The sequence below is a fragment of the Cygnus atratus genome, chromosome 3 (genome assembly GCF_013377495.2).
Source record: "Cygnus atratus isolate AKBS03 ecotype Queensland, Australia chromosome 3, CAtr_DNAZoo_HiC_assembly, whole genome shotgun sequence".
Classification (NCBI taxonomy): Eukaryota; Metazoa; Chordata; class Aves; order Anseriformes; family Anatidae; genus Cygnus; species Cygnus atratus.
In genome coordinates this window covers 117,558,516-117,573,408 of record NC_066364.1, presented here as the reverse complement: position 1 = coordinate 117,573,408, position 14,893 = coordinate 117,558,516, and the positions used below count along the sequence as shown (strand labels likewise).

Sequence of the window (14,893 nt, the reverse complement as noted above, 5' to 3'; positions counted from 1 at the left end):
ACATGAGGCAAAAAAAAAAAAAAAAGGAAGAAAGAAATAACCTTCTGGGTTTGTCCATGTATAGTGAATAAAGTGCAGCTTGGAAAGAGCTGCTTTCTCCAATGGCTACTCCAACTCTAACACCAAGCTTAAATACAGAAGGTCACAGAGTCATATTTCATTTTGTTTTGTCCAGGTCCCCTTAGGCAGAAAGGAAGATCAGTGAATTGTAGTAAGTGCAACAGATAACTGTAAATTGTCTTTCATTAAACACCATCATGTCATTTATTGCTACGAGAACTACACAGAGTAAACATGCTTTCCTGTGTCAGGTGATTCTCCAAGGACTACAGGGTTGGCAGGAGCCAAATAACTATCACTAAAACCATTCTGCAGAGGCTGAGCCTGTGTCTTTATCAGAGTAACTGTTGTTTGTGGGATTGTCTCATAAAAGCTGTTTTATTCCCAACCACAAGTTCAACAGGGAGATGGGTTTATACTTCCTCTGGTTAGAGATGATCTGTATAGTCCACAATGCTCCTCCTTCCTCACTTAAATATATTTTTAAAGAGCTGTATTATGCCTATATATATTTTTTTTAAAATCTGGATGTACATGCTCCCCTTGCTGTAAGAACAAAAATTTCAAAATTAAGCTACCCTTGAACTTTACCAAATGGCATTGTACAGAACCTCTCAGACGAGACGATGAAAAGAACATGAATTTTTTAACACTTAGACACTTGCTTAAATTATAATTTTTGGTTAGAAAAAAGGCAGAATTACTTCTTCATCAGCCTGCCTCACACTTGCATTACAGCAACATTCAGCATCAGCAACAGTGTCATCTAGGGCAGCATGGCTCCAAGAAGGACAGAGCTCAACTGAAGCATCAAATTCCTCCGGGGGCTGCAGTGTAGTCCCTCGTGAAGCTCATCAGGAATCACAAGCACAGCCACATTAAGGCTCTCTGCACTAAGCAGTAGGTTCTTCCTGACAGCAACTGCTCACTAAAGGTGATGAGTGAAAACGAGAGAGCTGGGGGGTTTCCAGAGGGCAAGGTAACTTTTCAGCCATGGACTGATACCAAATACACACTCAGCATTCCTAAAACCTTCTAGAGAGACCACGCTCAAAACAGACTGAGGGTGGGCTGGGCAGTTACCAGCCATATACTTTTCTTTTCATCAGAAAGCCTGCATAAGAGCATCTATGAAATTAAAGCCTTGCAATATACAAATACAAAAGCATCACAGTACCAAGGAGTCAAGAACTCCAGAATAGTGCCCAGAGCGTATTTGAAATTGTCTTAGTCTTCCTTTTACAGTAGTATAAGCCTGTAATAATACAGGAGAACTAGAGAAAAGAAATCTCCCAATAACAAGAGATGAACTTTACTCCCTTGTGCATTTAGCCATTAAAAAAAATAAATAAGTGTTCCAGTGAAGCTCTACTGTAGAGTCAAGGAACAAAGTATGTGAGTTAGAAAATGACAAGATCACTGATAACTTGAGGGAAACTCCAAGAAGTTAGAAAATATTGTGAAAATTAAGTAACTTAATTCATCTAATTCTAGGAAACAAGTACCTTCTGCAGGGTAGTAAAACAGCCTGAATACATTTCTATTTAGATTACAAAAATTAAACTATCTATTAAACTACTGAACACAACAGCTATGAAACCAGAAACAATGCAAATGTTTGAGATCCAGACCTGCATTGGATTGAAGCTGATAGCAAGGGTTCCCTGCAGACCATCATGTTTTGGTTGTGGTGCTCCTTACACACATTGCCCAGTCCATACAGCCCTTCTATACCATTAGTACAGGGTAGGCTCATCTTCTGTATAGGAGGTGAACATTCACCTTGGCTGCTTTATTGCTTTTTCACGTCTTGTGACGAATTTACAAAGAGCTTCTTTATAGATTTTCTGCCACCTATTAGAACAGGGAATGTAACTCCATTTTCTTTATGCATATTCTCTCTCATTTGGATCCAGGTGCCCTTCACTCCTTAAGAGCAGGGTCAGCTCTTTACCAGAGAAGAGGTGCAAGACTGTTTTTCTCAGTCTGAATGGGAAGATATCTACATAGTGATACTGCTGCCAGTTTACATATGGCCCTTCTAGTGTTTATAATGCTTTCCTAAGAGTGCAAATATAATTCAATATAACTATAAAGCCATGTTGCATGCAATCATCCTATAGCTAAAGATACTACCTTCTCCCTTCATGCCCACCTTTTCTAAAGAGCATTAGCCACATGCCTGCTAGCCTGCTAAAGCCTCTCAGCAAAATTCACAGGTTGCCGGTTAGTTTCTGGCACCCTCTCACTAAGCATTAGCTCTGTGAGGTGCTGAATTGAGACACATTGATGGGAAGTATACAAGGGAGAAGACTGATTCACCCATGCGCACTCAGGCAGTGGCGTAATAGGGAAGAAGGGAAAGTATTTTTTCCCCTGCTCCAGCCCCATGAAGAAAGCAAGAGAGATGTGTCACGTGAACAAGAGGAAGGACAGGGACATACCAGACCATTAGAGCTTAACGAGCCCTTGATTAATCTGTTGTTGGCATTTAGTCACAGGAGGCAGCAGAACAGAAGAGAACCAGTGGCAAAAGGAAGGATGTCTCCAGAGATTGTCTAGAGTTTGGTGGGTCTGCAAACAAAGTTACTACATGCCTTCAATGGTTGTGCTAAACAGCTGTTTCATTATTTATGTAGTAGTAGCATATGAAGATTTGGCTTCTTAGAAAGAGTTTATTTTGTTTTTCTTTTCCTAGACATCTCTGAATTCCTGCAACTGATATTTATATCCTAAAGGGATTTCATCAAATGCCCTCCCATGACAAACTGTTTTCCATAAAGCCTCAATCTGATGAATCTCTCAGCTACAGTAGGTCACTGCAGCCATACAATGACATCATCAGGGACAGGCACTTATACAAGACAGTAAGGCAGTTTCATCCTATACAAGCAGAAAAATTGTAGTGATCTCAGCTGAATTTCTAGCTATTTCAGTTAGAACACTTCATTCTGGAGCTGCTTTTATCCTCTTGGTGCAATTTTCCAAGTGGGGCTTGACACTGTTTGCAAGAAGTACACTCAACAAGAAAGTCTGTGCACTACTGGTAGAACTGCTGGAAAGCTGCCTGCATTACTGAAGAACCCAAAGATGGTCTGAACTACAACTGCTTCCCAGCCCTGCCCCATATTTCAGCAGCAATCTCCATCCTTCCAAGGCCATAGGCCACTCCAGGACGTTGGCTGCAAGTCGGACAACAAAGCCTTGAACATCTGCTCTTTTGATTCCATACCTCTGGCAAAGGGATATTCTTGTAACCTAGATATTAGTGATGATGCCACCACATAAGTCCCTTGTGAATACTGCAGGAAGCACAGCAATCTCCCATTTGTTTCCTTTCTGCCAACCTTTCTTCATTCACAAGCCATGCTAATCTTCATGTGTGTGATCAATGTTTCTGCCACTTGGACTCTGAGCAGAATCCTCTTTTGAATACTCATTGTTCAAGTCCCCTTGGACCTCCATAGCCTCCCTGAAACAACAACTCTGCTCTGTTTCAGTGCTGCAGAAGGTACAGGAGACAAAAGATTATCCAGAGCTTCCAGAATTGTGGCCGGAGAGCATGAGAATGGCTACTGCATGGCTGCTTACTGCTAAATGAAACTGACCCTGCAAACATGTGACAATATCCAAGGAAACACTCAGCTAAGCTTTCTACTACTCTATGACAAGGTGGGTTCAGAGTTAATTATTTTACCTTTCTATGTGAGAAAAAAAATTAAGTACCCAAAAGAAGAGACTATGAGATGAACAGACCCTCACACTTACTGCCTCTGGCATAAAATTCTGTAGTCTATTCATTAGCTACTTCTGGGTCACTGTTCCTGCAATGTGCTTTTAATATCCTGAGTCCATCTTCCCCAATGATGCTAAAATACAGACATTATATAAGTAGTTTAAAGTTGTTTTTGGAAGCTGTAGGTATCTCAATATAAAGAGATATGGACCCCTACTGAAAAGCAAATAATTTTCACATTAAGTCATAACACACCAACTGATGTATACAAGATGCACAGTAATATATGCACTGTTAGCTTACCATGCATAGATTTGAATAAGTACTTGTACATATTTTTCTTGAGAGTAGCCTGCAAGCTACTATTGTTTTTGGTAGGATGAAATGCCAAAATTGTTCCAGTGTGTGAGATTTGGTTGGGGTGAGTTTTTTTAATCCTACATGTCCTTACTATTCACATACCACACAGGTTAGCCAGAGTAACAAATCCAGACTAAGGTGCTGTAGGAGAAGCAAAAAAAGTTTGTTTCTACCACCAGAAAGACATCTTTATCTTGTTATCACATGTTACATTTCAGAGCAGCCACTTCTGCTTCTCTATTTTTACCATGTTTACTGTGGAAAAGTTCCAGTCCTAACAGAGGCCTGTGAATGACACTGTAATATGTCTGTTATTGCACATGAAAGCAATCAGAAAAAAACGTAATTGTAATAAAACTGCCACACATTCAATTACAAACCACCACAGTTTTCAAGTGACAAGGAATCCCTGGCCCTGAGCAATTTGATTAGCTTCAGTGCTGGCCCTGCTTTGGGTACAGGTCAGATGGCCTGAAGAGGTCCATTTTGGCCTAACCTCTATGATTGTGAAGTGATAGTTACCAAAGTGAAATATAAACTATTTTGAAGGGTCATGCAATATTAACTTACACCTTCAAATTGAACCCTTTATGTATGAGGGGAGAGAGGTCTTTGAACTAAAGGTGAGAACTTGAGATCATTAAAGTAAACTACAAAATTTCCATTGATTTCAGTGGAATGCACTGTTATTCTAAGAGCAACCAGAGTCCTTCTGCCATGTAAATATACAAATGCATGTGAACATATCTTGAAAGATATATCTAGTGACTTCTAAGGTACTGATGCTTTTCATGCTGAGTTGCCTTGTTCAACTCTGTACATCAAGCATTAATAAAACTAACACTGATATACCTAAAGGGTGGGAAAAAACAGTCCATATATTACTGATGAGGAGGAGAAAACCTGGACATGATGATTTTCTCACTTAAAAAAAAACATGGCATTGAAAGAGCTACTGATAGAAAGCCGGCAGTCCCGACTCACGCTCCCTTCCTTTCTTCAGTGCTGGGATGGAACTGAAATGTCAGTAAATGGGAACTAGTGCAAGCTACAGCCCATCAGGCCAGGAGTCCTTTTAATGCCCCAGCACAGAAGGAACAGTTTATGGCTTTCATACAACCTTTGACACCCTATTTGCAAGTTTGAGAGATGACTGCTGTAATTTGTCCTAATGCCCATCCCCTGGCTTGCTCACAAATTCAGTTTCACTGCTGTGTCTATATAATACCTTAAATATTGGCAATATAGTCTCCATTCAGCAGTTAAAGCAAGTATGAAGTGTACTGTAGTAAAACAAGCAGCTGTACCCTACACAGAATAGTTCAAACCTCCAAATGAAATACTGAAATGAATCTCTACAGTGCATCTAGCTTTATTGCACAGAGAGATGAGTCCATGAAGACCATATACACAGAAGCATTATTTTTTGATGGAAGTATAGTACTTAGCTAAAAGCAGTTCTGACTGGTTTTCGTGTGCTCCACTTGTAAGTACCATGTACCCAGCTGTCCCTTTTACACAGCTTTATGTATCATTCTATGTATTATTTATACTTGGAAAAGGGAGAGCCACACAGGAGTCAGAACTCGTTTACATATCAGTTATGTAGTAAGTTATTGATGCTATTGTGTAAGAGGTATTTTTGTTTATTCAGCAGTCTTGTAATCCACCGATGACAAAAAAATAAAAAATGAAGTTTCAATTAAGAGACAGTTGTGATATTTCCCAAAACATATATTATATTTCTATATTGATTTAATGGCCTGTTACTTTTAAAGTGACTGTTTTTAAAACAGTTGCAGATAGTTGCCTTTATTATTACAAAAGCACTGTCAGATGTAGAAGTATGGAATTAGAGTACTTACATTAAAGAAAATTAAGGCAGAATGCCCATCTTCTTAACTTTATATTCCTCTAATAGAGGCCCATTCTTCATCTTTTTCCTTTCAAATGTAAGGGAGCTCAAAAGACTTAACCAGGTTTAGTTTAATAAGAGAAAATAAGAGGACTGCCACACAGAAAATGACTAAATTATGCTCAGTTTAGGGGTTCCACTTTTCTCTTTTGCCTCAGGCTTTTGGGACATTAAGGCCATGTTATAAATCCTGGTCAGTGCTTTTTTCTAAAGAGCAGAAATGAGAGTTTATTAGCATCACAGTGGTTGCCTCAATAATGACAAAACAGTTGCTCATTACTGCTCATTAGATTCATATTAGATTCATTTGCAATAGCAATACATCTTCTATTCATACTCAATTGCAAAACAACAGATATGATTTGACACCTGCTGTAGTACAGAATTCATTAGAAAGTAATAATACAAATAGGAATTCAACGGATGGACTGATGAGCCTAAAATTTGTCATTTAATGTAGAATTTATATAGGATAAATACCACAGCAGGAAATCAGCTTTTTCAAATCATGTGTTGCAATAAAATATCACACATCCATAGATGCATATATGCAAAGAGCAGACAGACATACAAACAAGAAAATTAACAGTGCCATATGCCGTGTATTATGTGCACAGTAATATATATGAGCTGTTTCTGGTGATGTCCCTAACATATAGATTAATGTAGTTACAAATTTTTAAGAATCAGAGAAATTGAAAAGTTACAATTTCCACAAAATATTAAGTCAACAAGTAAACAGCTCAGATGTTCCCTTGAAAACTTCTATTTCAGTAGCACCCTGCACTCAGTTTGTCCCAGTATTTAAATGATGTTTTCTTAATTTACTTGACTAGTGCATGACCATTATTGTACCACTATGTCAGAAACACCAAACTAATGAAGGTGCTTATCTGGGCTGCAATCTTTCTCCAGAAAATTATCTCAGACAAAATTATCTCAAAACTCAGCGGTTCTTGCCTTCTTTCCTGAGCATGGGATCAGAGTATACACAAGTAATAGGTCTTCACATCATGGAAAGTATAAAAATAGGTTGATTTCAAAATCTAACCCTGCGTACCCTAAAATAATTCACATTATATTACTCTGGGCCTCATTATTACCTTTCATGATATTTCTGATGTTATTCCACAGGGTACAAAACAAATATCTCCTTTCTATCCTCCTCTGAGCTCCTATCAAATTAATTAGTTCCCCACTACCTACTGTTCATGCAAAGGAGCTTCTGTTTGTTCTTACCCCACAAGGCTCCAATTCTCTGGGGCAGGGAGGGATATTTTGTTTACTCTGCCTCTGGAAAGAGTTTTCTTCCTAATATATTTTCATACGTATTTCTTACAGGAACCTGATTCCAGTAGAAGAGGTCTTCTTCCAACTCAATTAACTGTCAATCTAGCTCTGCTTTCCACAGCAAAACTGAATTTGAGCATTGCCCTCCGCCTGCATCATTTTAGAGATACCATTCATGATTTAATGCTTAAGGAATATAGAAGACAGTAAATATGAATTCATAATGAAAGACTGCCAAATATGTATTCTGAATTTTGCCATAAAAGTACAACTAAGGCTAGATGGACCTGTAGAAATCCTTAGCTGGTAAAATACATTTCAATCCTATCACCTTTAGTGAAGCTGCAACCCTTTGGGCCAGCTGAAAGGCAGTGCGCTCTATTATTGACTTTCTTTCCTCTTTCCAGAAGAATACTTATTGCAAACAACAAATATTGCAGGACAGTCTTCAGTTTGAGAACTGTTACATATGATTCAATTGAATTTCAGTTCTCCACATTAGACCTAAAGAGCAACAGCCCGAAATCTGAAGCCACCTTCAATCTTCAATACTTTGGTCCCTTTTCTGTCAGAACATTGTTTTCATCTTAGTCTGCCTTAAGGGCATTCTGCTTTCCTTCCCTACAACTCCTGCTGGAAGGCCATGCAGACCTACATTTGTCTGATGAAGGAGTCTTGCACAAACATGGCCAGCTTGCATTCATTTGGCTTAAGTTAAAAAAAGATGGGTGGTGAAGTTTATCCTTCCATAGATACAGTTCTGTATCTATTTTCAACATATAGTTTCTATATATTCTCTAGAAAGTAATTGTATCTCCTGTTAATTTGGCTTATTTAACCTCATAAGCCTTTGAGCATAATATTTTTGAACCCTTTTGTAAGAAAGGCTTTTTCATTCCCCTGAATCAACTTCTCTACACTCCGGCAAAATTAGAAAATTTTGTTCTGTTTCTTTTACATCAATACTCCAGTACCTCACAACTTTATATTCATCAGCAAATTGTATAAGGAGATTTCTGCTTTGTCGCTGTTGCTCATGAAGTGAGAAATAATGAACTAAACAGGTCCAGAGGTAAATCCTAGGAAATTTTAGGGGTGGGGGGAAAAAAAACACTTTCATCCACAGTCTCCCCTTTCAGTTTGTCACTTCTTGCCCATTTTTCCACTGTTTTATACTAAACATTTATTTTCTTTGCTGTCTGTAAACTATAGAAGTTGTTGACCTATGTCACCTAACAAAATACACAAAGCATGTAACAGAAAGAATGCTAACAAAGCAGTGTTTATGAAAAGGCATACAAGTATTCCTCCTCTACCTAAGTAGGCACTGCTTTTTTCAGGACCTCTGGAAGCTATGCAGGATTATTTAAAGGTTATTTCAATGCACGATCTCTTATCCCTCCTTGTCAAAGAAGAGTCATATGCAGTTACTCTAAGAAATATCTTAAAACAACAGGTCTTTCCTGGTTCAGCCAACCATTAGAACAGCATTTCTAAACAAGTTTCTAAGAGTTACTATAAACACTATATATTAAGATGTCACAGGAGCACAGCAAAGACTCACTTGAATAAGTTAACTGCTTTTAAAATCATCTGTTAAGGAAATTGCTAACATGATCACTGGAGAAATCAGAGCCCCAGATACTGCACGTACTAACCAACATCACCAAATTATCTTATCAGTCTCCTTTCACAGCTATGGCTCTGCTCGTGGAATTGGCTTCATGGCAATGGGTGGTGGAGCACTATCAGGTTTCCACGCTGCTGGAAAAATGGCATATCACCATGTTATTAGATTTATTATACAGTCTATTTGCCACTTCACCACTGTTTAATTTTTTTTTTTTTAAAACCGAATTGGAAGCAGTCTGAACAGTCATTAAAATGCAACAGCTTCCTAATTTCTCCTGGGAAAGAAGGTATAAGCACCCTGCCTCTTTCATTCTGGATGTGATCTGAGAAATAACAATGCAAATATATTAATATTGCATGGTCAGGACTACTTTCTATTAATATGCCATTAATATAATGACCTTTGCACTACATTTAAAGATCACGAAGATCAATATTTATTCTTAGGTCAGGGGAAAAAATAATAAAAAAAATCAATCTTGCAGTAAAATGAGTCATTTAATATATCCCATCATAATAATTAAGTTTATATATATAAAGTAACATTGATATGTGAATAATGGATGCTATGACAGATGAGTTTCCCTTCTCAAACAGCTTTATGTAGATAATCTCAGAAACGGAAAGACTAAATAAGTATATGCACCTTTCTCCCTGAGTGCTTTGCCAAGTTCCTTTTTCCCCTACATCTTTTCACATACACTGCTATGTAGAAAAACAAGAAGTCCTATAGACCTAAACCTATAGACTTACAGGTCCTCCTATAGACCAAGAACACTGTTGTGCTACTGCTAGCATTCCTGTAATTTCTTCATTTCCATTTCTAGATATCCCTTGAAAAGGGCCTAGAAACTGAGGAATCTTTCGTAGCTGTTCCAAGCATTATCGCTCTACTTTAATGCTTTGAATAAAATGTACAGAAACGCCAGTGGATACAAACATACTTATTTTCTTCGCAAGGCTGTGATAGCTTCAACTTAACACAATTTTTGTGTGTTCTATAAGCATTTTATTTTGGAGGGGAACGACCTAAATAAAAAGATCAGAACAAGAGAAAGAAAAACATGTTTGAGCTGCCCATATGAGAAACTTATTAATACATTACATGTTTCATCGTAAGTGTGAATCATCATCAGATAACAGCAATAGCAATAATCCATACATAGTAACTCTCAAAGAACCTTAAAACAAGCCACCCATACTGCTTCAGATGGATAAAATTAGACAGATATGAAATTATTCCTATAAGGTCAGCCAGTAGTAGAGCCAGGATTAGGATTCCTAGAACTACTCCCATAAGGAAAATCATTGCTGATCCCCTTCTCTTCTCTAAACAGCAGACGTTCTGCTCTCCCTGCAAATCCAATCCATTCCCACAATAAACTTACATCAACTCTTTGCACATTTCTGAAAGTAAATAAGTGTGGCTAATTTTTTTCCTTCAATGCTCATAAATAGTTTCTTTCTAAAGGTATGAGCAGTAAGGCCTCTGACATACAAAAGAGGTAAGGAACACACCCAGGGTCTGAATGTCTTTAGCTACCGTGATAGGAACTTGTAGACAAGTTACAGAGACTAAAGCAGCCCCCCCTAGGACTTTCTTTTCTGGCCTGGCAAAGGGCAGCATGGGAGTTGTTCATTCAGTCAGGCTACTTGGCATTAAAGCAAATGTCACATATTGCCATTGTCATCTTCTTTATTTTAATAGAGCATTTCAAATAATTTGTTTGCAGTATTATATTTAAGATGGAAAGTTCTGAGACCTGTGCTTTTTTGAGTTTTCTTTAGAGAAAAGCAGATTCCCTACCTGCCTTTTAGGAGTCTCAGCTGTTTCTTCTGCTCCCTTTAACACATAAAAGCCTTTAATAGTTTGAACTTATTGTGAGATGCAAAATACAAGAACTGTCTACATGGAAAACCTTAATCAGTCAGGAAGTTGGTAAATTATGTCTTCATGTCATCCATATTGAGTGTCCATTACTCCTGGACATAGCACATTAACTGACTCATTAGCTATTTCAAACCATATGGACTTAGGTTTGGGTGGGTTGCTCTGATAATATCCTGAGGTGAGCTTCCTAATTATTGTAATTATGTGATCTCAATCATGGGGCCAGTCACACAAAATAGCGTCAGGAATCTTTAAAACAGGTGTCAGTGCACCTAGACAGTGACTGAGTTGAGCAACATGCCCCCTGGATGTTGAAGATCCCTTGATACTGCAAAAAGTAATTACTTTAAGAGTTCTAAGAAACTTGCAGCAAATACAGTAACAACTGAATGAGCACAGCAAGTGCACAGGACTGCATATCCATGCACAAACACACATGGATTTCTCTGCAGAAATTTAGAAAGTTTGATGCCTTGCTGTCAATGGCCTTAATACAAAGATGTTACAACTCTAATGTAAAATTAGCTATCATATTTTAATCAATAAGGACATGTGGGGTGATTAAAATGAGAAGTACTAAAACTTCACTGTTAAATAACATAGAAGCATCTCAGTGACACAGTGAGAGAAGTTACACGTTGTTCACCTACCATAACAACTTTAAGGAGATTTGTGTGTGCAGCTACAAGATCTCATGTAATTTACTTTTATACTCAAGTTCAGATTTGAGGAAAAAGAGAAAAAATAAATGGAACACTTATCTAAAATTTAGAGTATACTACTTTGAAACAAAGGTAAAAACAAATGCAGCCTCAGGACACAGCTAAAATAGTTTGTTGTATTATTAAGTACTTAAAGAAAATGCTTACTCTGGGAGTATTTCATGACACAGAGAATGCAGCAATTCGTACTAACGTTATGTGTTTTTTTTCACCCTCAGAAACTTATTCTAGCGAAAGGAGTAGACTGATCCTTTTGAGCCCCAGATCAGGATAAAACTCAAATTTGCTCCTTCTACTTTTGAAATGCCTCTTAGGCACCTACATATTCTAGAAGTCAGACACTTAGCAGGACAATATAACCAAACATACAACTAGACTGGGGAAACCATATATTTAAAAGCAGTTTGTGAATATGAACTTGATCCAAGATTTGAAGTGATTTACACTTGTATCTTTACCTCAAAACTAGACTACCACGTCTACGTTACTGAAGAACTAGTCCATAATTTTAGCAGTGGTTACAAAACAGCACAGAAAGCACAGCACCACTACTTTCTTCTGCAATAGCATAATAATAACAACTATATCTGTATCAACTCTGCAGAGAAGCACAGAAGGCTTGTTCGTATATCAAGCATCAATATACATACAGTAAACAAAATAAAAAAATAAAATCCTGGAAGTATACAACTGCTAATACAAACATCCAACCAGTTTGTTATACCACTTCTAAAATATCTTTTGAAGTAACTAGAAAATACCTACCTGAGCTGCATGAACGATTAACTCCTCACCAGTAGGGCCTGTGGCTTTCAGCTGCTAGCAACAATGCGCCATTAATAAATAAAGTAAGAGTAATTTCATTTTCAGGGCCTGTGTCTTGAGCCTCCAACACTGACACCTTTAAGGAACATGAGTTTATTCCAACAATAATATATTAAACAGCAGTTACAGTAGTAATATTTAATAGATGAAAATACACACTAATAGAAGGGAAACCTCTTCCTTTACCTTTCATTCAGATTCAATATTTCAGCGTAACTTGAACAGCAAGCCTTACATTTCTTCCTTTATCCTGTTAAAGGAACAGAACAAAAAAATACTCCACAGAAAACAACTGTTCCTGACTACATGGGTCACACTCAGTTGCGTGCTAACAGGATTTGTATGTTTTTACTCTTATTAGCATACACACCTTTCTCCTATAAGGATTCTTGAATTTAGCAGTAATGCTTGTTAAAGCTTGAAGCTTCCACCATAGTCAGGGTTTCCTGAAAAACAAACAAACAAACAAAACCCATATATACCCATAATTAATTTAGCCATTCATCTCCCCTACATCACATTCCTAAACTGTTAATTTGAACCAACTGTGAAGAGGAAATGGAGGCTTTAACTTGACTAATGAAGCTCATGTTTCTTGGGAGGGTTGTTAATTGTCTGATGATAAGTAGGAAAAAAAAAAAAAAAAGGAAGCCTTGTCTCCAGTTTGGCCCAACAGGAAATGAGATTTTCTCAGTCCCTCCTACAAAGCACAGCAATGGCCTATTTATAGGGTAAAGATGGCCTCCTATTATTTTTTTGGTCAGAGTTTTTCTCGGGTAAAATTTTTGAAGTTTGTTGCCTTTTCAGAAGTTATATGCTTAATGCTTAAAAAGAAGAGCTGTATGAAAAAGTCATTACCAAAATTTGAGGGTTTTTTAATTGGTTCATTAGCTATGGTTCTTTATTAATAAGTACCTGGATTCAGATAATTTTATTATTCAGGATTTTAATGTATCTAGGAAGTTACCTCTTCTTAGTAAGTCATTCTTTGCTTACGATACTTGTAGTTTCTGTTATATTTCCATGCATTTATCTCTAAAGACTTTTAACTCTTCTAATAACGATAAAAGCTTAAACTTCTAAACAAAATCTCTTTCTTAAAAAAAAAAAAAAACAATTCTGCTGTGGAATCTATTTTCTGTGACTCGTACAATATATGTTACTAGTCTCTTTATATTATACATTAAATTACACAATTTTTAAAATATATGATATCTAAAAATAAATAAGACTTCGCATGGCCTTGCCTCAGGGTAGCATTGGAGTTATAAACTCAATTTCTTCTGGGTGTTTGCAGCTTTGAAGCTGAAAGTGCTCTTTTCCAGTACTTCAGTTTTAGCTACCTGTACTGTATTTTTGTTGTATGAGTCAATTGGATGTTATGTAGCCTACCTGAAGCTCTCGAAAAGAGCAATATAGCATACGCTATGCTCACTAACAATGAAACAAGCCCTGGTATTCCCCGTTCCTATTTTCACTTTTGCTCTACTGATGACAGTAACATACTCTGTAGCCATAATTTATTACAAATTTTCAGTTTACTGCTAAATTATAGTCAGTGAAGATGTTCTGGATTTTGTTTGTTCTTGAACTCTTGGAATCATCACAAAAAGTGCCATGGTCTGTTACTGGAAAAAAAAAATAGAGCCATTGCCTGGAAGATGTGGTAGTTCAGCTAGAAGTGCAGTTAAACAGCTATTCAGGGCCCTCTTTGCTAAAATGAAGCCTGAAGATGAGACCAAGACCAAGGAGTGGCTGGCTGTGTGGATTACAATGATACAGTACAAAGATCTTGGCTAAGTGAAGCCCAAGGAAAAGCTTTTTCTGGACCTCCAACTTTAAGGTGTATGTTCAAGCCTATTGTGGCAATAAATAGAGTTCCACCTGAATTGTTGCCTATCACAGACCTGTTTTGTATTTTAGTCTTTGAGGTAGTCTTTGAGGACTTGTAGCTGAGCAGGAAGACTTTTTCTAAAATTAGAAGGAAATGGAAAGATCACACTTTCTGCCACAGGCTTCCCATGCAGAGAGTGCTGACTGGGTGGGCCCTGTTAGTAAAGCAAAGATCATACAAAATGTCTGCTTGGGGTCAGGGGTGTGTCCTGGGAGCAAAACATTTAAAAATATATATATACACACACCTCGTGTTCAGTGTCCTCTGACTAAAAAGTTAATGTCCATCAGCTAAAAAGTGGTGATGGGATTGGCCCACAACATGGTCTCCTGTGGGTTTCCCCTGCCTGCAGTAATGACCCATGCTATGTGAGGTGACCATGTCCTTCTCCCACCTTGCACGTTATTTTCTGTGAGTATCCTTACTTCTGTGTGTGAAAGGGATCCTGGGGTATGGCCGGGGTACACCAGTGGACCTATCCTGAGGTAAAATTGAATGGGTGGCACCACGACAGCGCTGTGACTTTGGTGCAGCCTTTAAAGTGCTCACTGTGCCCCAACCGCCCTGT

General features: G+C 37.7%; 1 long non-coding RNA gene across 6 annotated transcripts in view; it reads right to left on the bottom strand.

The window, feature by feature from the left end:
* LOC118251179 (uncharacterized) overlaps nt 1–14,893 on the bottom strand; it is a 123,427-nt gene that overhangs the window by 108,254 nt on the left and 280 nt on the right. For 4 of the 6 annotated variants that reach the window (XR_007707972.1, XR_007707971.1, XR_007707973.1 and 1 more), the window contains exons 2-4: nt 12,802–12,877; nt 12,618–12,681; nt 12,372–12,507 (exon numbers count right to left, since the gene is read on the bottom strand). This is a non-coding gene — a long non-coding RNA (uncharacterized LOC118251179). The remainder of the gene's footprint in view (nt 1–12,371; nt 12,508–12,617; nt 12,682–12,801; nt 12,878–14,893) is intronic. The other 2 variants (XR_004779685.2, XR_007707974.1) reach the window with 2 other exon arrangements.